The 21,568-nt window shown below is 48.6% G+C and overlaps 1 protein-coding gene across 1 annotated transcript in view; it reads right to left on the reverse strand.

The window, feature by feature from the left end:
• Positions 1–21,568, reverse strand: part of CDC42BPB (CDC42 binding protein kinase beta) — a 709,648-nt gene that overhangs the window by 222,236 nt on the left and 465,844 nt on the right. The window lies entirely within an intron of this gene.

A 21,568-nucleotide genomic window follows, 5' to 3' on the forward strand; every position in this document is an offset into this window, starting at 1 on the left:
ACCCAAACGTTCACTTTGCATCGATAGTTCCGAAGCATTAGTGTTCTTTGGCACCGATCGGGGTGTAAAAGCCTTTGGTGCCACCTTGGGCGGCAGAGTGTAGATGATCGGCGTTGAAGTCTTCCTCGGTGCCTCTACTAATTTAGTAACCGACGGCTTGTGAGTTGTCGATGGCAAACTCTTCTCCCGATTTCTCTTGAGGGAGTCGGTGACTTGTTTAGTGAATGAAGCGGAGGGTTTAGTCGACCCGACCGATGACCTCTGTCCGTTACCATGTGAGGACCCCAGCGTCGACGAGGTGTCCGTGCGTGTCGGAGACTCAGACGCATCCTTGACCCCAATGGTCCTCCCAGCCGTAGGCGCCGAGGCGGTCGGCTTTGGACCGGCAGTCTTGTGTCTTTGGGCAGGGCCTCCGGACGTCAGGTCAGGGCCCTTTGTCGACTGCGATTCAACCGGGCATTTGCCTGTTGGCGCCGTAGTTGTATTTGTTGGTGGGTCGACAGTGTTCCTGGGCTTCGATTGAGCCACCGTGCTCGACACGTGCTTGACGACCTTCTTCGAGCTTGGCTCCGTGGCCACCGTGCGTAGCGGAGCAGGCTCGACAGCCTTCTTCGGCTTCGGAGCCACTGAAGTCGACGGCGTTGATGACGTCGCAGGCGTCTTCAGTTTCGATGGTACGGCGGCCATCTTTGTTGTTGTCGAATCCGAAGGTTTCGGTTACGATACGCACAATGGCGGCTCCGCTGTCGTGTCCGTAGCCGGGCCAGAAGGCGGGGCCGTGGATCGCGGCGTAGGGTCGTGGGTAAGGCCGAGTGGCGATCCCGTGACCCGAGTCTGAGTCATGTTACAGTCGGGGCATAGCTCTTCCTCCAAGCTATCTTCCGTGGCCCCATAAATTTCTTGGACGTCCCCTACCTCCTCGACGTTTTCCTCTAGGTCCTGGCCCTCGATGGGTTCTCCGGAGTCGGCCTCGACCTCCGTCGATGGTGGTGAAATCTGCAGATGATGGCTTGGGCCTTCTGCTTCGGGGTCGTTGAAGATGTCGACTGGTGCTGGAGCCGCTCGCCGGGCCTCAAGGCGCGCCGAAGCTTGAGCGTCTTCTTCGACCGGAACTTCGAACAGGCCATACAGTTGGCCTCGTTGTGGTCCGGCGAGAGGCATTTGTTACAAACTGGATGCACGTCGATGTGTGGGTACTTTGAACCACACACAGGGCAGTACTTGAACGGGATCCGTTCCATCGTAGTATCGTCGGGGTCTTGCTGCGACGACAGGGCCTCGATGTCCGAAGAGTTACTCGACTCCGCAGAAGACCGACTCTTAGAGTCGGAAGAAACACGAGACCGAACGCGAACAATACCGACGAGGTAACGAAAGCCTTTTGGCCTTAAAGAAGTAGTTTTTCGATTCCGAACAGGAGACGTCGAAATCACATCCGAACCCAATGGCGGAAAAAAACAATCTGGGGATGGAGTCGATGCCCATGCGCACTGTAGTCCAGGGGAGGAGCCACCTATCTCGTGATACTTCGAAGACTCTTCCAGGACAACAATGTGCAATCATCCGGACCCAACACTAGGCGGCGATCTATGCAATAGATATGAATTTAGCAGCCTACATGCCTCGAACCTTGAAGCACTACTTGAGACAGGAGACCCTTACAGAAACTGCACTGTATGGCTGTGCAGGTTACGAACAAACAAGCACACATCCCTCAACGCACCACCCTATGTCTATATATTTTTTAGCTAGTGGGACAGCAGGTGTCTAGCAGAGGTAGACTGGAGGAGTTCAATCCAAACGTAGTCATGCTGTTGTGTTATATGCATTGTTTGTTTGTAATCTGGAATCGTACTGAAGAAAAAACTCAAAAGGTTGCGAGGGCATGGAATGACAATAATGGCAATACAACCTTTAGTAGTGCTGCAAGTATGTCGGAGGTAGATTTCCTTTATCGGAAATTAAATATCATAGACAAGCATATACTCACAATTTTGCTCAGGAAACTATATATTAGATGTAAATATTTACCATCCCATTATTTTTAACACATTAACTGCTGGACCCCCGCACCCTCCGTGCTGAGCCCTTTTTTGGCCATTTGTGGTAGTTAGCCCTTAGGGCTCCATAACATATTTCCACTTGAGGAATCCAAGCCAAATTTGTGTCCCCTTTTCCCAACATCCTGGGGATTCTAAAAGTACCCAGGGCTTGTGGATTCCCCTGGAGAGGACCGAGAAAATAGGCAAAATATAGCTAAAAATGTTTGGAGCTTTTTGGGAAGTACAGGTAAAAAGTGCTTTGGATAAAAGTGCCTCCAACAATACCAGATCAAATCTAAGTCAATGGAAGCCCATGAGGAAGGACTCTAAATGACCTCTGTTTGATCGTTCCTGTTGAGTACACTAGTCTCAGCCACACAAGTGACGCAGCCTTTTTATCGGCACATGTGGGGTAGCAGTGGGTGGTAGGATTCTTGTGGATTCCAGAAGTTGTAATCACAGAACTGTAAGGAAACTGTGTGATTTTGGCTACACAAGTGAAGTACCAATGTTATCAGAAGATTTGGAGGACTGCTGGGTGGTAGGAAATGTGTGGCTCCCTGCAAATTCCAAAGTTTTCCTCACAGACATGTAATAAAAGTATGTATTTTTAGATGAAGTTTGTGGTTCGCAAGGCATTGTGGGTAAGAAAATGTTGTGGGATCACCATCCTGGACTCCCCCGGGTGCCTAGTTTTCGTAACTGTCTGGGTCTGATAGGTTTTCCCAGGTGGTAGCATACCTAAGCTCAAACGATACTGGGAATTAGCCCCACTCTCCTGGCCCAGATGTAAAACCACCACCCAAAGGAGTCAAATGCATTCTCATTTGCCGTTCAGTTAGGATTTCTTAGACTGCAGGGGAGCACAAACACTTTTGAGGCTTTAGGGGTGTAGGTGGGGTGCATTCTAGGATGGCCAGATCCACACCATTTTTGTGGCCCCCAGGGGTAACACCTGCATCGCTTTCTTTTGCCGCCAATAAACCTGATGTCAGGTGGAATTTCTAAAACCCAAGGAGGGCATATTTGGGGCAATCTCTCTAATGGGCGTAAACTTCCTATCTGCACCCAGGGTGACAGAAAGACACTATCGCTCCTTCTGGTGAGGGGGCATGGTTCAATACCAGGGTAGACAGCAGTTTGGCTCCCTTTTATTAATCATTCAAACAACAATGACCTGGTCCACTTAGGCAGTGTTTTATACTTCTTCAACGGATGTACAACACATTGCAATCATTTACAACTATCTCCCCTTTCTTAAAAGTCTATGGGGTAGCGAGTACACCGTTACCATGCCAAATTTAAAAAGCCTCCATCCCTTGTAAGACAGTCGTGATTAATGGACAATAATCAATAATGTGTCTTGTGAAAAAATGTGAGCAAGCAAGATGACCCCTCACAGGCGAACCACCAATGGGAAACCTGGTAGGTACTCACCAGTGTAGCCCTGTTCTCATCATCTGCAGTCATCAAGCTTTTAAAGAAATGTGTCCAAACAACATAAATGTGTAAGTGCAATTAAAGAGCAGTGGAAAAACTGGTAGAAAGTCATCATAGTTGCTCCATAGTGGGCAGCCCCCAGACATATAGTTATTTCAAATCTTGACCATGGTGTCTAGTGTGCTTCCTTACCTCACCCAATCCACCCCCCCCCCCCCCCCCGAGGGACAGATGGGGGTACCCCTATTTGCGCCCCCCCACCCTCTCAAGCGGGGCAGAAAGACTGCCTTTCTTCATTTTGGGGTGGGGGCTAGGCCATGGGCAGCCCTCACTTAGATATTTTAAAAAAAACATCCTGGTGTGTCCTGGGCCCTTTGCCCCCTGGGGGGGAGGGGGGGGGGGACACGGCATCTGGCCTCCAGAGGGGTCAGAAAGACTGTCACATATTATGTAAACAAATCGATCCTGGTGCCTAGTGGGATATCTAACCCCCTCAGGGGTGGGGACAGATAGACTGAGCTGGTATGAGGTAGGGGGAGCACAAGCCCTTTCCCAAGGGGCAGCTTCCCAAAATCCCAGGTGTTTACAGTATAAAAAAAATGGAAATTGTAATTTAAGAGGATCAAAATAAACATTGTTAAATTAATTAAGAACTTTTAAGTCCTGAATTATGGTAAAGGAAGAAGTTCATGGTTTTAAATAGAGAAAGGAATACTCAGGGGCATTGCTTAGTCAGTGACATTCTGGGCGGTGAATCTCAAATTTCCAACTAAAAAAACCAGTGGGCTGCAGGGTGGTGGGTTGAGATGACCAACTGCCTGTTCTTATAAGCAACACACAGTACTGATGTGTGTTAGGTGGGCTCCTGTCTAGAATGGTACTATCGGTGAAAAGCGATGGGGTGGAATACTGATCCAAGCAATTGCCCTTGGTTAAACTGTTTGCAAGTATTCATCCAATCACCTTTTGGGTGCTTGATTGCCAGTAGTATGCCTGGAAACCCAAGACTGGTGCAGCTGGGCAAGTCTGCTAATTCCAATATTTGTGAATTCCAAAAAGTATTTCATTAGCACCCTTTCAAGAAAACCTTCCATGGGTGCACATTTGCTATTTTTTTGGGCAAAGCAGTCACTATGTGGGACTGATTCACAAAGCTGATTTACACTCTGTTGTAATTTAAGGTTTTGAGTAAGTTTACTACTTTTTTGGCTATTCACACAATCCCCAAATTTACTCAAAAGTGTAAATTACATGTGTCCATCAAATTGAAGACCCTGGGGGCTGTTTTGTATTATTACAATAGTACTACAAAGTGATATTCATAAACTATAGTTATAAAGTACCAGTGCAAAAATTTACCAGTACTAGTTTGTACTGCTATATTGGTACTACAACATGCAGTTTGTGAATAGCCCCCAGGTTCTTCATGTAAACTCTAAAGTAGTCATGTAAACCCTAAACATGACCAAGATTCTTATAGTAGATGGAGCAACATTATAATCTATAAAATCAACCTTAGGCGGTGCTTATATAGCGAATATCCTGAACTCAAGAATTTAAAAGTGTTCTCATATGTGAAAATAAAGTAAAAGGAGGGTCATATATAAAATGGTTGCCTAGGATCACACACGGAGGAGAAGAAGGGAAGCCGGTATTAATTCCAGGTTATCTGGTTTCAGATTTTGAAATTCAGCCATCTGATGGATTGCCCAGTGTGGAATGATGCAATACAAAAGGGGATGATGGATGGAGCTTTTGAGCAAATCACCAATCATCCATTGTTCTGCATTCTGTCGATCAACTGTTGTTTTTGCAGTGTGGAATGATGTCACAACATTTGGCAAGATGGCCGCCCTTGAACCTCCGTGCCAGTTTTGTCTGGAAAAAGTGGTGTAGGGCGATTTCACAGATAGTGACTGAAGTTCACTCACGCAACAAGCTGAAGTGATGACAGTGAAGAAGAGAGTCTTTGAGGTCGGAAGACGCCACAAGCAGCTGTGCATCATTTCAGAAGACTTCCCAATGAAAATTGTCAAAACCATGTAAAGGTTTCACTTTGGCATCACTAATGGTCTGGGAGGAATCGTGTGTGAACCTTTTATTAAGCTGCATCACAACAGGTGGTATAGACAATGTGGTTGGTCTGGGGAGCGGAAAAAGCCAAAAGGGGTGACAAATAACCTTAAATACTGTCCACTGCAGAGCATTGCTGAGCCAAAGAAAAATACCCAACAGTTTAGCTTGTGAAAGGTCTGTCTATCAGAGTCCACACCAGGCCTCTAATTTTTCCCAACGCTCGGCTTAAACGGACTTCATGGAAGAGCGCAAGGCAGGAAAGATGACATCCATATCTTCGGGTGGCAAAAACAAAAAGTAATCAACTCTTCAAGCATTATTTGCCCCTCTTGACTCTCCAAAATGTGTTCATGCTTTTACATTGATCATACCAAAAGGGACACTGGGTGGACAATCAGATTTTAGTGGGGTACTAATGGGTGAAGGCTATGCAGAAGAGGACCAGGTCAAAGTGGCTAGTCCAATCCATTAAGATTTGCTTCGCAGTGGCAAAAAAGCAGCCTCCAGAAAGATAGAGAGCCCATTCCACCACAGTAAAGGTTGCTACCATTGTGTTGGTGCACCAAGTGCTTGTCCTTGACCTCTGCAAAACTGCGACATAAGCATCAGTTTGAACGTAAGGAAAGATTACTGCCATGAAAACCAGGTCTGAAGGAAAGGACATTTGACCCACTCAGTCCTCCAGGACTTTTTGGTCTGACTGCAAGCTACATGGACCCTCCACTTTTGGGAGGTATTGCTTCAGTATCTATTTTAAAGGTGAGTGTAGGAATGTGCCCCTTTTTGCATGGTTGCCCCCCATTTATTGCCTGATGTTGACGCTCTTTGATCAAGTGTGCCCTGGGTTGGTGCTAACCAGGTATCCAGGACCTGTGTTCTTTCCCTAAAGAACGAGTTACTTACCTTCGGTAACAATGTATCTGGTAGAGACACAGTCTAACTGCAGATTCCTTAACTTAGAATAGCCCCAGGAATCAGACTGGAGCAGGAAAACTTTTCCACAGCAGCACCTCTGCGCACCGGGGGCGGCGCTGCACTGCTCCGCCCTGACGTCGTCCACGGACGTGACGTTAGCGGAGCCATATATGCCCCTCCCGGCGCGCGGACGTCAGTTTTCGTCAGAGAAACGTTTCCACACCACAACGCGGAGCCACCACCAAAAACTTTGAAAACATGGGAACAGTGTGCAAAAATGAAGAAAAATAGAATCATAAAGGACAGTTCCAGGCACTATATCCTGAAAAGTAAAAGGAAAGAGCAGAGCAAAGCTCTGAGAAGCAACCCCACAAATACGAAGGCCAAATCACCTGTGGAGGTAGATGAAGATGTGAAAAAACAGCATGGCAGACAACAGAAAGCCTGAAACTATAATGTATATCCATGAAGGACAAGTCCAGAACATAGGCTCAAGGACAATTTCACCATAAGACGTCAACAGAAAGACGTCGTAACCCCAATAAAAGACTGATAGAATGTTGCAGAGCCCTTAGACTTGAACCAATGGATTGCAGGGGTGGTAAGAGACAACAAGGCGGCGGAGAAGGGGAGAGCGGGGTGGGAAAAAACCTGAACAGATCCCACACCGTACAATCCAGGCACAGGGTTGGAAAGGACACATGACATGAGCATACCGCCAAATCACGTGAAAGGGCGGAGTAGAGCAATGAAAACATAATGAGCATTTTGTGTCGGAGTGAAGTGAAAATGCCACCCTGTAGAAAGGTCATGCCACCTGGCGGGAGGCGAGAATAGGAAACCCAACCTGAAAAGGTCCTCGTAGAATGGGGAGAACGGGCGGGCATTAAGAAATCTGCGGCTAGACTGTGTCTCTGCCAGATACATCGTTACCGAAGGTAAGTAACTCGTTCATCTGATAGAGACATCTAGCTGCAGATTCCCTAACTTAGAAAAGATACCAAAGCCATACCCAGCGAGGAGGTGGGTCTGCAACTGAACCCAGTGAAGTTCCTGAGGGAACGTAGCCGTCAACAAGGTGAAGAAACACGTTGGGAACCGCAAGTCAGCGCAGCCACACCAGACCATGAAGCTCATAAAAGAGCGGAAAACATGGGACGGCAAAGGCACCACAAGCCGTCCAAGAACAGCATGAAAACCCTTGTATGTATACAGGGTGAGAGAAAGAAAACGCATACTAGATATGTAGGTGTGAAAAGGAAAGTGCATGACTTTGCAAGAAGTGGAACTGAACTTAGGGTCTGATAGATCCACAGGTTCCGGCGTGCAGACCGTAAGTAAGACCCAGAGAGATGGCAACTGGTATGACAGAGTTAGCGCACCCCGGTAAAGTATGCACAACAGCAGAAAGAAGCACTGTTGAAACCTGCATCAGTTAAAATACTTGCGACAGCATTGGCAGGATGCCAACCTACGGCCAGAAAGTGCCGGTGGTACTAGAAACAGAAGACACGCCAGTACATAGTCGGTCTGTCAGAGACATGTGAAAGGGCCGACGGCAACCAGCAGAAGAGCCGAAAACAGGACTTACAGGAAGAACGATAGTCAAGCGGAAGACCAGAAGGTACATAAGCAGACCATGGGGATGCTAGAACCACACGAAGTATAGCAAAGACCCTCCTGTAGGGTAGCGTGAGCAGTCCAGATGAGAGAGACGCAATAGCAAGAAGGTAACTGGCAAAAAGGATACCAGGCAAGCCAGACACCTATATAAGAGCTCGTAGCACAAGCACACCAGGTCAAGGACCACGGACACCGCATGAAGGAACGTTGCCTACAAGATTCCACTGTGTAAGAGCACAGCAGACATCGAATAAGTAGAAAGACTCTCAAAAATGAAGCGTAACACAATAATAGACTAGAGCGCGTGAAAAATACCAACAGACATGTGGAAGCAGAAGTGGACAGGACAATGTCCAGGGCCGTAACCGACATCCGCCCCTCACCCGGAGGAGCAACGGTCCCCCGCAAGACAGAGGAGGAGATGGAGCTAGGCACGATAGTGGAAACAGTCAGGACCAACCTAAAGGTCCCGGGACCCAAGAAGCGAGTATCCTGAAGAGAACACTTCCCTCAAGAGTGTCACAGTATGAACCCAAAGCAGAAGCATGGAAAACACCTGTGAGAAGCCAGCAGGGAATGTGAAAAAAACTGATTTTGGGAAAGTGGCCAGAAAACGAGGCCATAAGACAATGTACAGCAGAGACGGACATGGTAAATCTACTACCTTGAAAGACAAGCCCAGTAAGGGCTGACCATAGAAGCAACAACGCAAACACCATATGATACCAGACATACCAGAGTGCACCCAAGTTTGCGCCAATAGTAATAAGAGTGCCGCACAGCGGCTTTTGACCTTGGCGCAAAACGAGGACAGGGCGTCAGCCATGAAAGAACTGCGCCTGAACTGAAGGGAACAAGGGCCCCGAAAGACAGTGGCTGTCAAAAGAAGAGTAGCCATCATAGATAAGAGGATCACTGCAACGCTGAAAGAACTGAAAAACCTTGTCAAGGCAGGCGGGGTAGAGGCCGCACGGCAAGGAACCCATGCCTAGGCCTAGAAGCACTACAGACAACTGGAGTCAATTGCAACGGAATTGCAATAGAGCAATGTCAATGTGAGGATCGCAGCAGAAAAATAGGACAGCCTGCCCCCAGAAGGATGTCCGTGAGGAAGTCTCCATAGGAGCGTACCAAAGCTAAGGCAGTCACCCAATAGCCAGCAAATACCCCACATAGGTAAGTCTCAACCCCTGCGAGGGGGGTCCTCTTGGGCAAAACACACATTCAGAGGAGTGGAAGGATGACAGAACAAGCCTTGCGTACTGAAAAGACTGAACAACCACTTACACTGTCCAGGCACTTAAGCAAGTACTCAGGTTTTATTGGGGGGGAAATCAAACCAACAAGGCAACATTGCCTATGCAGAAGAAAAACATTTCACAAGGCAGGAAGTCGTGCTACAAGATTAACGGTAGCCCAGACAAGAGGCGGGAGACCGGTGAATCTGCATGGACATCAAAAAGGTCCACGCCATTGAATGGCAGATTTCGAGCATCCCGAACATTGTCTGGGAAACTACTGTCGCACAGCCATGCATGGCAGCGCACAGCCACAGACCGAGCAAGACCCTGTCCACTGAGTCAGTTGTGTCAAGGGAAGATCGGAGGGAAAATTGCGCCATTCCCCTGCCATCAAGCAGAAGGCGAAGTAATTCTGCCGGCGGCCCTCCTGGAATAGAAGGGAGAAGGCTCTTGACCAGGTCCCAAAGGGCAGAGGACGCATGCGAACATACAAGCCGTATTTAATGCGCGGATACCTGCACTGGCAGAGGCGAAAAGCTGGCGACCACACATGCCCAACCACCTAGACTCCAATGGCAAGGCAGAGGATGACTGCAAGTCAAAAGTCGCCTGACCAACTAGGCCCTGAGCTCTAGGGTGAAGGAACAGGCAGAGTGGATCATCCGGGGCAGGACGGTGTTGACGAGCAATGGCCCGATCAACAGGGTCACCAGAGGAAGGCCTCGCCCATGTGCCAAGTATGATGTCAAACAAAGATGCCCCAAGGGGCAGCAAAGGCTTCACCTCAATAGGCTCCATGTGGAGAAGATCCAGCAAAGGATCAGAAGGCAGGGAAACCACAGGGGCTGAAATCGAAGAATAGCTGCCGCCCTGTGAATTACCCGTGCATAGGGAGCACTAGGCTCAGTTGCGATCTGGGGAGGTGACAATAAACCATCGGTAGGAGACGGTTGGAGTCTAACCCGTCCACTAGACAGCAAAAGTGGAGGAGCCGGAGGCTGATCCGAAGGCCACGCAACACTTGATACCTGCACCATGGACTGAAACGACCTCAGATCTGGGTAGTCCAGAGGAACGTCAACCTCTTGCAAAAGAGGAGGCGTAGGCACCGGCACCAGCGTCGACCGACCCGTTGTGTGAGTCGCATCGACGTTCGAGGAGTCGGGAGGAACACCAACCTCATGTAAAAGAGGAGGCGTGAAAGCCGAGTTGGAGTAGTCTCCATGACGATGACCTCCAAAGGGGTCTCGCCCTGGGCGACGTCCGATGTCGACCCCACCGCAATATGTGGGGAGGAAATACGTCGACAGGGCGTCGAGCCCGGCGCCGCATCCGACGTCCGCGCAGGGCCTATGCGGTGACTGAAGGGGTGGGCTGGACGGGCGACTGGGAGGCCCTTCTGGGCCGTGTCCCGTCGGCGTTGTATCGGCTCCGGAACCGGAGCCGATGCACATAGCCGGCACAGAGGACAAATTTAGCCGGAAAGAACCGGACATGAGTGCCTTCCACCTCTGTGGGACGCGAAGGCGCACCAGGGAGAGGGGGTGAGTGGAGTGCTTTGGAATAAGTCTCCATTTGGGCCCGCGTCGCTCCGACTCCTGGAAAGGGAGGGTACGGAGAAGACGACTGCCGGACGCCTGTACCTGGCAGGGAGCAAGAGGTTTGGGCACCAGCATCACGCGTATGGGAGGAAGACCTCCACAACTTATGCTTGTGCTTACCCGCCTCTGAACGACGTCTGCGGAAACGACCTCAGGAATGGGCTCGATCCCGAGAGGGAGAGCGGCGACGCGAAGGTGCAGGACCGGACAGCCGTGCGGCCAGCAATTTCATACGACGCTCCCTCAAGGACTCATTAGTTGACAGGCGTCGCACTCATTGGAGTCGTGGTGCACTCCTAGGCACCACATACACATGGCGTGCGGGTCCATTCAGACATCTGACGCGCACAGGTCTCGCATGCCTTAAAGCCCGAAGGCATTGCACACTGTTCCATGACGCCGAAGGTGTCGAGAAGGCCCGAAAAACAGGCCAAGGAAATGCTGGTTTTCCAGGATCAGAGTCACAAGAAGAAAACTTACGTCAGTGCCCTGGGAGGGGCATTTTTGGCTCGCTGACTCCACTTCCATGGTTGACGTCAGGGCAGCGCCATCCTAGGCGAGCAGAGGTGCTGCTGCAGAAAAGTTTTCCGGATCCAGTCTGACACCTTGGGATATTCTAAATTAAGGAATCTGCGGCTAGATGTCTCTATCAGATACTGGATCTTTAAACCCTCAATTGGCACCTTTGTGGCCACGTGTAAGTCCCTTGTAAAAAGTACCATGGGGACCAAGGTCACTGAGATCAGGGAAGGCCTCTATGCAGCACATATTTTGACACCCTTAGAGGCCCTGTACCTTAACACAACAACACTGCCCTTACATGCTGCGTGTTTTGGTGCAGTGAAAAGTGAAGTGACGACGTGGCACACACACCTGTGTGCCATATCTACAACCCACTACCTATGGTATAGGGAAGACACCCCTCTATCTGGGTGCACTATGCTGCAGGTGAGGGTACAGGTACATGAGCCCTGTACCTCTACAGTGTTCAAGTCCATTCATGCAGTAAAGCCATAAAGAGTATATGGTCTTAGAGATTGTCATTACGAACTCCACAGCCCCATAATGGCTTTACTGTATTCTGAGAAGTTTGCTATTAAAGTTCTTAGCCCATTAAAACCCTCACTGATGCCAGTGTGGGATGTAATGCCAAATGCACTCAGAGGGCATCTTAGATGCCACCTGAAAAACAACCTAACTCTAGTGTCCTGGCTGAGTGGCTGCTCGCTAGCTACCACCCTAGACATGTTTCTGGACTCCTGGGTCGAGAGCCTCCTGCTCTCGGGGTCCTAAAACAAAGCACATCCTGGGCAGAGGTGCCAAGATTCCTCTTCAGGATGGGCAGGGTCCACGAAGGGACCCATTTGTCCCGACCTGTACAACTCAGAGAAGACAGAGGTCCTCATCCTAGGACCCTCCTCCAACGCCTGGGACAACACCTGGTGGCCTTCCGTCCTCGGAAACCCTCCCACTCCTACAGACCACACCCGAAACCTCTGCATCATCCTAGACTCCCCTCTCTCTCTCTATGACCCGCCAGATCAACGCCATCGCCTCCACCTGCTTCAACACCCTCCGCAGGACCTTCAAGTGGATCGGCCCTGAATGCAGAAAGACCATCACCCACGCACTCATAACCAGCAGACTGGACTACGGCAATGCCCTCTACGCCGGGATCAACAGAACCCTGCTATGACAAGCTCCAAACCATCCAGAACACCGCAGCCACTCGTCCTCGGAACCCCATGACACGAGCACATGATCCAGCACCCACGAGACCTCCACTGGCTCCCCGTCGAGGAGAGTGTAACCTTCAAGCTACTCACCCACGCCTTCAAATCACTCCACAACATCGGACCCAAATACCTCAACAAGAGAGTATCCTTCCACATACCCAAAAGGAACCTCCGCTCCACCGACCTCGCCCTGACAAAGACCCCACGGATCCACAGAGAAGGCGGAAGAGCCTTCTCCTACATCACAGCAAAGGATTGGAGCAAGCTCCCAGTCAACATCAGACGCTCCCCTACTCAGCACACCTTCAGGAAGAGCCTCAAGAGCTGGCTCTTCGACGGACCCAGAGCTGCTCTACCCCACTCCCCCCGCGCCTTGAGACCCTCACGGGTGAATAGCGCTCTCTATAAATCCCCTGATTGATTGATCCCCTGATTGATACATACCTGAAACACCCCTAAATTTAGTCCTATGGGGCAACCCCGAATCTTGCCTCCTCAGACAAGCAAGAAGAACAACCGAAGAGCTTAGCTAATGGAGGAGGAGGACACCAACTGCCTAGGCCCCAGCCCTACCTGCCTGTCCTGACCTGCTACAGGGTAATCCTGGCGTGTCCTGCAGTCAGCAGCCACCCAGAACCCGGAGGACCTGCCCTGTATCCCCTACAAAGACAGAGTCTCCTGTGAACACCGGACTTGCTCAAGAACCAGAATCTGGCTCCTGCCAAATTCGTGAGTCTGCACCACTCTGCACCAGACGCCCACATCCTGAGTTCGAGTGGCCAAACACCACAAGGAGGTCCCCCCTGCAATCCTGACGTGGGATCTGTTGATCCCTGACCTACCCTCAAGCCTCCCGAGGATGCCTGCAGCCTGTATCTGTAAAGTCCCCTCGACCGCGACTGGCGCTTGTAAGGAAACCCCTGCACCAGACATTCCACGGCCTTGGGTGGCCCGACCATTTCCAGGCTACCCCCAGAATCTCAACTTACCTCTCCAACCGCTAGTCGCCTCAGGAAGCCTCCTTGCCCGACCCTGCAGTGTTTGTTCCGAACGGAGATCTCCCATTGAAAACAACAGGGCACCCAAAGCCAACCCAGTCGCCAGCACCCAGCCGCCTGTGTGCCGCTGTGGGTGCATCTTGTGTGCTAACTTGGATCCCTCTTTGCATTGAGCTTAACCATAGAAGCTTTGCTCCCTCAACCCCGTGGTTAGCCCAAGAGCAGCCCCCAACCAACTGCCCCATAGGCTAACATTGGGCCTCAGCACTCTGCACCAGATGGCCCTAGTGCCGCTGAGGGTGCTCTTTGGGTGCATCCTTGACCCTGGGGTACCCCTTGTTCTAAACCCAGGAACTTAACCCCAAAGCCTAATTGCTTACCTGCTAACGAATAAACTAATTTTTCTCCATAGGATTGCATTGACTATTTTCCTCTGAAAAGGATTTGTGTTGAGTGGGATTTGTATGGGAACCTACGCAATTGTGTTTTAAATGCAAAAGTATTTTACTTACCTCTGTCTAGGAAATGTACCAATGTGATATCTAGGCATATCACACTGTGTAGAAAAAGTCATTTGAAAAGTAATTACAAAGGAATTGAAAGTAATCACAAAGTAATTCCAACTGTTTTGAAAAGTATTACCAACCTGTAACAACGTCCAATTCATTCAGCTTGCATAGTCTTATCAACCTGTCTGTGAAAGTACAACTTTACTTACCTGTACCAAGTCCTGCTTAGTTCTAAAAATAAAATACAACCAAAGAAATATTTTTATACAAACAATTGGTCTGAGTTCAGTCTTTGAGTGTGTGACATCATTTCTTGTCTGAGTGTGTACAATAAATGCTTAACACTACCCTCTGATAAAGCCTTACTGCTCGCCCACACTCCCACAAATAGAGAGTAAGGTATTAGCTTTTGGGGATCCACTGGATTCTGTGCAACTATACCTTACTTTGGTATAGTATATACAGAGCCAGCTCCCCACAGTGAGGGTTCTGGGGTTTACAGCATTCATCAGAAGAACAAGGTACCTACCTTAGGTAGCATGCTTTCTGTTGTGTATTGCAACTGCAGTTTCCTCACCACCCCCCCCAAATCCTTGTTTTGTGGAGTGGTCTCTTCTTACCATCCAAATGTCCCAATTGAGAGATCTGGACACTGGTACTGAAAATTGTTTTACTCTCCATCTCCAGGGCACAGAAAGAGTCAAGCAAGAAACTGATGTCAGCACGCTTATATGTTACACTTTGCCAGCTAAAGGCATTTGCTGAGAAAACCTCTGGGCCCAGTCTAGTACCTGGGGAATATTCTAGAGATGAGGAATCTGCAGTTAGGTAGAATTCCGTGAGAAAGTGTGTTACTGTAGATAAGTAATTTGTTTGGCTGCTAATACACAAGACTGCAGGAATCTTCAGAAATTCACGGTGGCTGATAAGACAACATTATGATCTTGCCACGCTTTGGGAAACATATGTTCTTAAATTATTTGAGAAACTACATGACCCCCCTAACTAGGTGATTGAGTTCTATGTACTACCACCGGGAGATGCTCCAAGGGCTTTGGGTGCCATGGGTCTCATCGAACGTGTGGGAGCTGGGTGGCGCTGTTGACCATGTAGATCCCGGAAGGGGTCCATGTGGAGATACATCTTAGTTGTTTCATTCCTCCCATCCCGAGCTCACCCACTCGCATAGACATGTCAACACACAGTGTTGGCAAAGAGCTCCTGATTAATCCCCTGACGCTCCCTGACCTGCTGCCTCTGAGCGGCATTAGCCAAAAGGTTGTTGTTAGTTTGCTCTCATTTTCTAATAGGCAACTAGCTGCTTCAAATTGTATTTTGCACTCTACTTACCTGTTCCATGGTCCCCGGTCCACCACCAATTATTTGGCATGAGTGGAGGGACGCGGGACGAGATTTCGGGCCCCGGTAGTGATTTACTACTTCCGGGCCCATCCGCCAATCAGACACGCCTAGTGGCCAGCCCCACTCACTATAAGTCAGATGCCCTACAAGTCGCGCAGCGGGCGTGCCACTGGCGAGCCAAAGGCAAGCCCGTCTGCGCCCGTCCCCGCCAGAACAGGCCCAGGGCCCAGGATTACTTCCCCCACAACCCCCAGACCCCCTTTTTATTCGAGGGACTACCTCCTCCAACTTAGACAGACCCCTCAAGCTTCCTGTGCCCACTCCATCTCTTTGGTGGTCTCCTCCAGCCACTGTCGCTACTGCCCCTACAAACTTGCGAGGCATGATCCCTGCCCCCCTACACTTGCCCCACTCAGCATGGCCCTGCTTAATTGCAGGTCCCTGCCTAAACACGCCCTCGAAATTCATATGCTCCTCCAACACTAAAACCTTGAGGGGCTGTTTCTTACTGAAACTTGGCTCTCACCTGACTCCAACCCTGACATTGTTCGAGCCCTTCCCCAGGCTACCTGATCCAGCGCCTGGACAGACCATCAGGGAAGGGGGGAGGAATAGCAATAATTTATAAGGACCATTTGTCGTGCCGCCTCATCGACACCCCTATCTTAGACTGCGAAAACACTTTTTTTTTCTCATCCAAGTCTCCTCCTTGAAATCTCTGTCTGGGATTCTCATCTACCGCCCTCCAGGGACTCCGGGGCAATTCTGTAGTTCCCTCCTGGAATCCTCGCTCGCCCTGGCTAGCACCTCTCCAAATTTCACGATCCTAGGAGATTTAAACCTCCACTTTGATAACTCTGGCGACAAGGTGGCATCCGAGTTGGCACTCGATCTTGCCACATGCCACCTATATCTCTTGAACTGTTAACCTACTCACATTAAGGGCCACCTCCTGGACCCCCTATTCTCGAAACTTGCTGATCTCAAAGTCCAAAAACCCCGTCCCTTTACCTTGGTCAGACCACTCCTTAATTTCTTTTAGCTGGCACATGCCGGTATCTCACCGCACTAAACCCGCCCCTAGCACTTTTGAACAACGCTGTTCGAAACTACCCATTGACGATTGGAGACGACTCCACCAAACGACCCCCTTACCCACGTCTCAGACACTAAGTTTTCCGCCTGGATTGAGGACTCTCTCAACATAATTCTGCCCAAGAAACCTGCCCACCTCTTCGGTGGAAAGTCCAAATCCCCTTGGTTCAACCACGAATTCCGTCTCTTAAAAAAATGCTGTAAAAAAACTGAAAAAGCATGGAGGAAAGAGTTTTCCCCACAAAAAAAGAAAGAATACAGCCACTCAATTCTAATCTACAAAAAGGCCCTTAAAACTACACAAGCTGCCTTTTTTGAGGAAAAAAATCAGAGCCTCCTCTAGCTCATCTAGGGAAACGTTCCGCATAATAAATAAACTCAAAATGCCAGACCCCCCTTCCCCCGAGGATCCATCCGGGGATCGCTGCAATGAGCTTGCGGAATACTTCAATAATAAAATTCAAAACATCCTCAAGCTCCTTCCCCCTCCTAAAGTAGAAGGCCTCCCAGAACCCTCCTTTAGTACCCAGTTACAAAGTGAGTCCTGCCTAAACGTATTCTCTCCTATTACCGAGGACACCCTCCTCCCCATTCTTCTCTCTATAAAAAGCGCCACCCCACTTGACCCAGCCCCCCCCTAACATTTTAAAACTAGTTGCCCCCACCATCCTTCCCCCAATGGCCAAACTTATCAACACCTCATTATCACAAGGTATCGTCCCCCTAGTTGGAAAAGGGCCATCGTTAAAGCTCTTCTTAAAAAACCCCACCTCAATCCCGCTGAGCTGAGTAACTTCCGGCCCATCTCACTACTGCCCGGAGTCAGCAAGATTGCTGAAAAATTTGTCAACCAGCAGCTTTCAGCCCTACTGGAGGCCAGTGGACTCTTACACTCCTCCCAGACGGGCTTTCGCCCGGGCCAGGGCACGGAAACCGCGATGATCGCGGTAGTAGAAGAGGCGAGAAAGATCCTCTACTCAGGAGGATTAGTGGCAGTGATCCTCTTGGATCTTAGTGCAACCTTTGATACTGTGAACCATCTCACTCTAATTCACCGGCTCAGGGGACTGGGAATCGCTGGGCTCGCACTTTCTTGGCTGAAATCTTTCCTCCACAACAGATCCTTTCAAGTTCTCGAGGGAACTTTCAGATCCCACGTTACTCCTGTACATTGTGGGGTTCCCCAGGGCTCCTCCTGGAGCCCCACTCTCTTTAACATTTATTTGTCTCCCTTGGAGGAAATAGTCACTCCCCATGGTGTTAAACTCGTGACCTATGCTGACGACACCCAGCTTGCCGTCTCTCTCAGCCAGCAGGACCGCCCCCCTGACAACCTTTTCACTTGCCTTCAAGACATATCCCACTGGATGGATTGCTCTCACCTCAAACTCAACAGCGAAAAAACTGAGATTTTGGTACTGGGCAACCAATCCCACTTTATACCCAAGTCTCTGTGGCTACCCTGTATGGGACCCGCCCCGGCCCCAAAACAGCAAATTAAGAGCCTGGGTATGTGGCTGGACCAGGATCTCACGTTCAATACACAAGCCAGGAAAACAGCAGGGGCCTGCTACGGCATCCTCCGGAGCACCCGCAAGATCCTCCCCCTCCTCCCCCAAGACTCCAGGAAGCTCCTAATTCAGAGCCTCCTACTCTCCAGACTAGACTATGGCAATGCTTTGTATCTTGGAGCCCCTAAGAAAGTCATTGCCATATTGCAAGTGGTTCAAAACTCAGCAGCCAGGCTCCTAACAGGCACTAACAATAGGAGCTCCGTAAAACCTGCCTTAAGATCGCTCCACTGGCTGCCCGTCCAGGAGAGAGTACACTTCAAAACCCTTTGTACCACCCATAAAATCCTTCATGGCAAGGGACCCCACATCCTAAAAAATCTTGTCAGACCACACGAAGTCTCCCGGAACCTCCGATCTGCACACTTACACCTTGCCCACGTCCCCAGGATTAGAAAGGCTCGCACAGGGGGCCGCTTCTTTTCCTACAATGCCCCCAAGCTGTGGAACTCTCTGCCCCTGACTCCGCGCTCCGAACCCAACCTTCTAGCTTTCCGTAAGCTTCTGACGACTTGGCTTTTTCCATAATACCATATTTTCATTTCGTCAGCTCATCCACTAGCGCTGGAACGCTCACGGGCAGCCATGCGCTTTATAAAGCCTTCTTTCATTTCATTTCTTTAGTGCAGTAAGTCACCGTGGGTTGATCTTTAATGTGACACATGCCGCATTTCTTTGTTTTCATTGTGTGATCGGCTTGCAGGGTACTGTCCTCTATATGAGATGAGCCATGTTTGAGTACTCACTCTCGGATGGTACCTTTTGTTGTATTTTCCCTGCTACAAGCTGTTTCCTATATATATGCCAATAAAGATATTTTTTTTAAAAAGGAACTGACAATAGAGCACATAGTAAAGGCAATGGGCTAACAACTCTCCTTTCTGGCCCAGGTTTTCAAAGAACTTACATGTCCTAGATGCCTCGGAATGCTGCGATTGGCAGCTTCACGGATAAAAATGGAATAAAGTTAGATGGCAGAAATGGCTGAAATGAGTTTTAATTGATCAGCCAAGACACATGATCACCCAACTCATGGTATGGCTGAACAGGATCCAGTTTGGGGGTGGGCTGTGAGAGAGGAGGTTGAGGCTGCGGAAGTGTTACCATCTGCTTTTTGTTTTGTTTTCCTGTTTATCATTTTTTTGTAAGCAGATATTTGTCTTACTTGTGCAAAATCTATAAAAAAAATAGCTTAATATAAAATGCTTAATAGAACACTGATGGGTTCCATAAGTCTATACAAATAATTTTGAATTATGGTTGGTGAAACAGTCAGCTACACAAAGTCTTTGCGTAAGAGGCAGCTTGCCTGAACATGTAATACAAGATAAGAGAATAACTATACAAAGGAAAGAATATGGAGTGAGTGTCTGAATAACCCATACCGTGAACAAAATGTGAAATTCTATATAGACAAAAATAACTGGGTTATGAGCACAATTCTACTAACTAAAAACAAACACTATGTTGAAAGAAACAAATTCATGAAAGCCCTTTCATATTTTAGTACGTATCTAAGGGAACACAGAGGTATTTTATTTTAATAGTGATTGGTACAACAATAATCAACAACTTTGAAAGACACCAATGCTCAATTAAATGCTTTGTTGTGACATCTGCAATTTTCATCTCAGAACACATCAGGCTCCAAAGTCTCAGCTGCAATTCCACATATGACTTGTATGCTTGAATGTTAAGTTCACTATGTGCAATTAAAAGAAAAATGTCCCACAGCGGATCGACTCACAAGCACCTCAAATTTCCAAAGTCCCATGAAATATTACATATAGTTGTGCTGTAAACCTCCAGGACCTGCTGTGGTTCGGTCCCACTGGAATCCCAGACAGAAGATTTCAAGAAAGAATGGAGGCAGCACCAAGTTCAAAGTCAATTCGACACCGACGGCCCGCGGCGGATTCACTCGAGTGAATCCGCTGCGGGCTGTCGGTGTCGAATATTTTCTCGCAGCACGTGTATTGGCAGCTTATCAAGGACTGCACAAACGTCGCTCTACATCTAGTGTACCTAGGATATTATTACATACCCTTGGAACAATCGGTTTATGAAATTTGTGTGAACTACCCGACGGCCCTCCACACTTCGCGATAGATCTTTATTCCCGGCCTGGAATACTTGTACTAGTATCTGTTTCCATTACATTGGCCAGATCGTCTTCACTCAACTTGACTGTACTACTGTAAGACTAATCGCCCATCACAATTGCCCTGACGAAGCTCCCGTGGTTGGGGAGCGAAACGCGTTGGCTGTCTTGTGCACTTTGAGAAATAAGAAAATACAAAAAAAAAAAAGATTTTTGAACAAACTTTGGTTCCGTTGATTGACTTTGAACTTGGTGCTGCCTCCATTCTTTCTTGAACACTATGTGCAATTAACTTGTGATTTTCTGTTACTCTCTGTGGCGTCTTACAGAAGCAACTACTGTATTTTCTTGATTCACATTTGGGAAGTTCAGTATTTGATAGTATCCATTTTAGGGTTAGATGAACTTGCGACTAATGGAATTTGGACCTATATTGATGTTAGCGGATTTTTATAATGTACAGATATGTCACAGCTAACTATCAGTAATGCCGTTTTACAAATGAATGAATACAAATCAAAGACCACTGTCTATCTAGAAAATATTAATTGGTCGAAATAGTAATCTATGGAAATTCACATTTTCTTCTACCAATTCTGGTAATGTGTGCTGGTAAAGAAAACTATGGGGAAGAAAATGATGTAAAAGATGCAATGATAGGTCACAAATGCTCCACACTACTGGAGAAGACTCAGTGACGCCCAGGCCACTTGGGTAAATCCTTGGATAGGCCTTTCTAATCCTTTATGTTAAGATCAGAAAAATATAATTGCTAAAATGAAGTATCATTATTTTTGCAAGGGAGCTTGCTACAGGTAACACCTTTGAGCCATCTCTATTCACCCCAGCTGTCCATTGCTCATGAACTTTGTCCTCGTGCCTGCCATTATCCAGTCCATCCCATCCCCCCTTCCACTCCCTTACCAATCTCATATCTCTACATCTGCAAACTTTCCTAAGGGCAATGTGTTGACCTTGTATGACCTCCCCTACCTTGCCCCTCTATATACTCTTGGCCCTTCAAACCAACCTACCTCTGCACACCATACTCTCTTTTCTTGCCCGCTTCCTACACCCCTCTTTCAACTATCCTCTACTCTTGTTCTCTCATGACAAACACCAAAAAACACCTATTCAGTGACTTCCAAACTGCCCCCCACTCAGCCATGCCCATTATCAAAGATGCATGCCTGAACTACCAAACCAGCCCCTGGGGTGAAAAAAAACCTCCTCCACACCTTCTCATCCTCCCCTCTCC

This window comes from Lissotriton helveticus, chromosome 9 (genome assembly GCF_964261635.1).
Source record: "Lissotriton helveticus chromosome 9, aLisHel1.1, whole genome shotgun sequence".
NCBI classification, from domain to species: domain Eukaryota; kingdom Metazoa; phylum Chordata; class Amphibia; order Caudata; family Salamandridae; genus Lissotriton; species Lissotriton helveticus.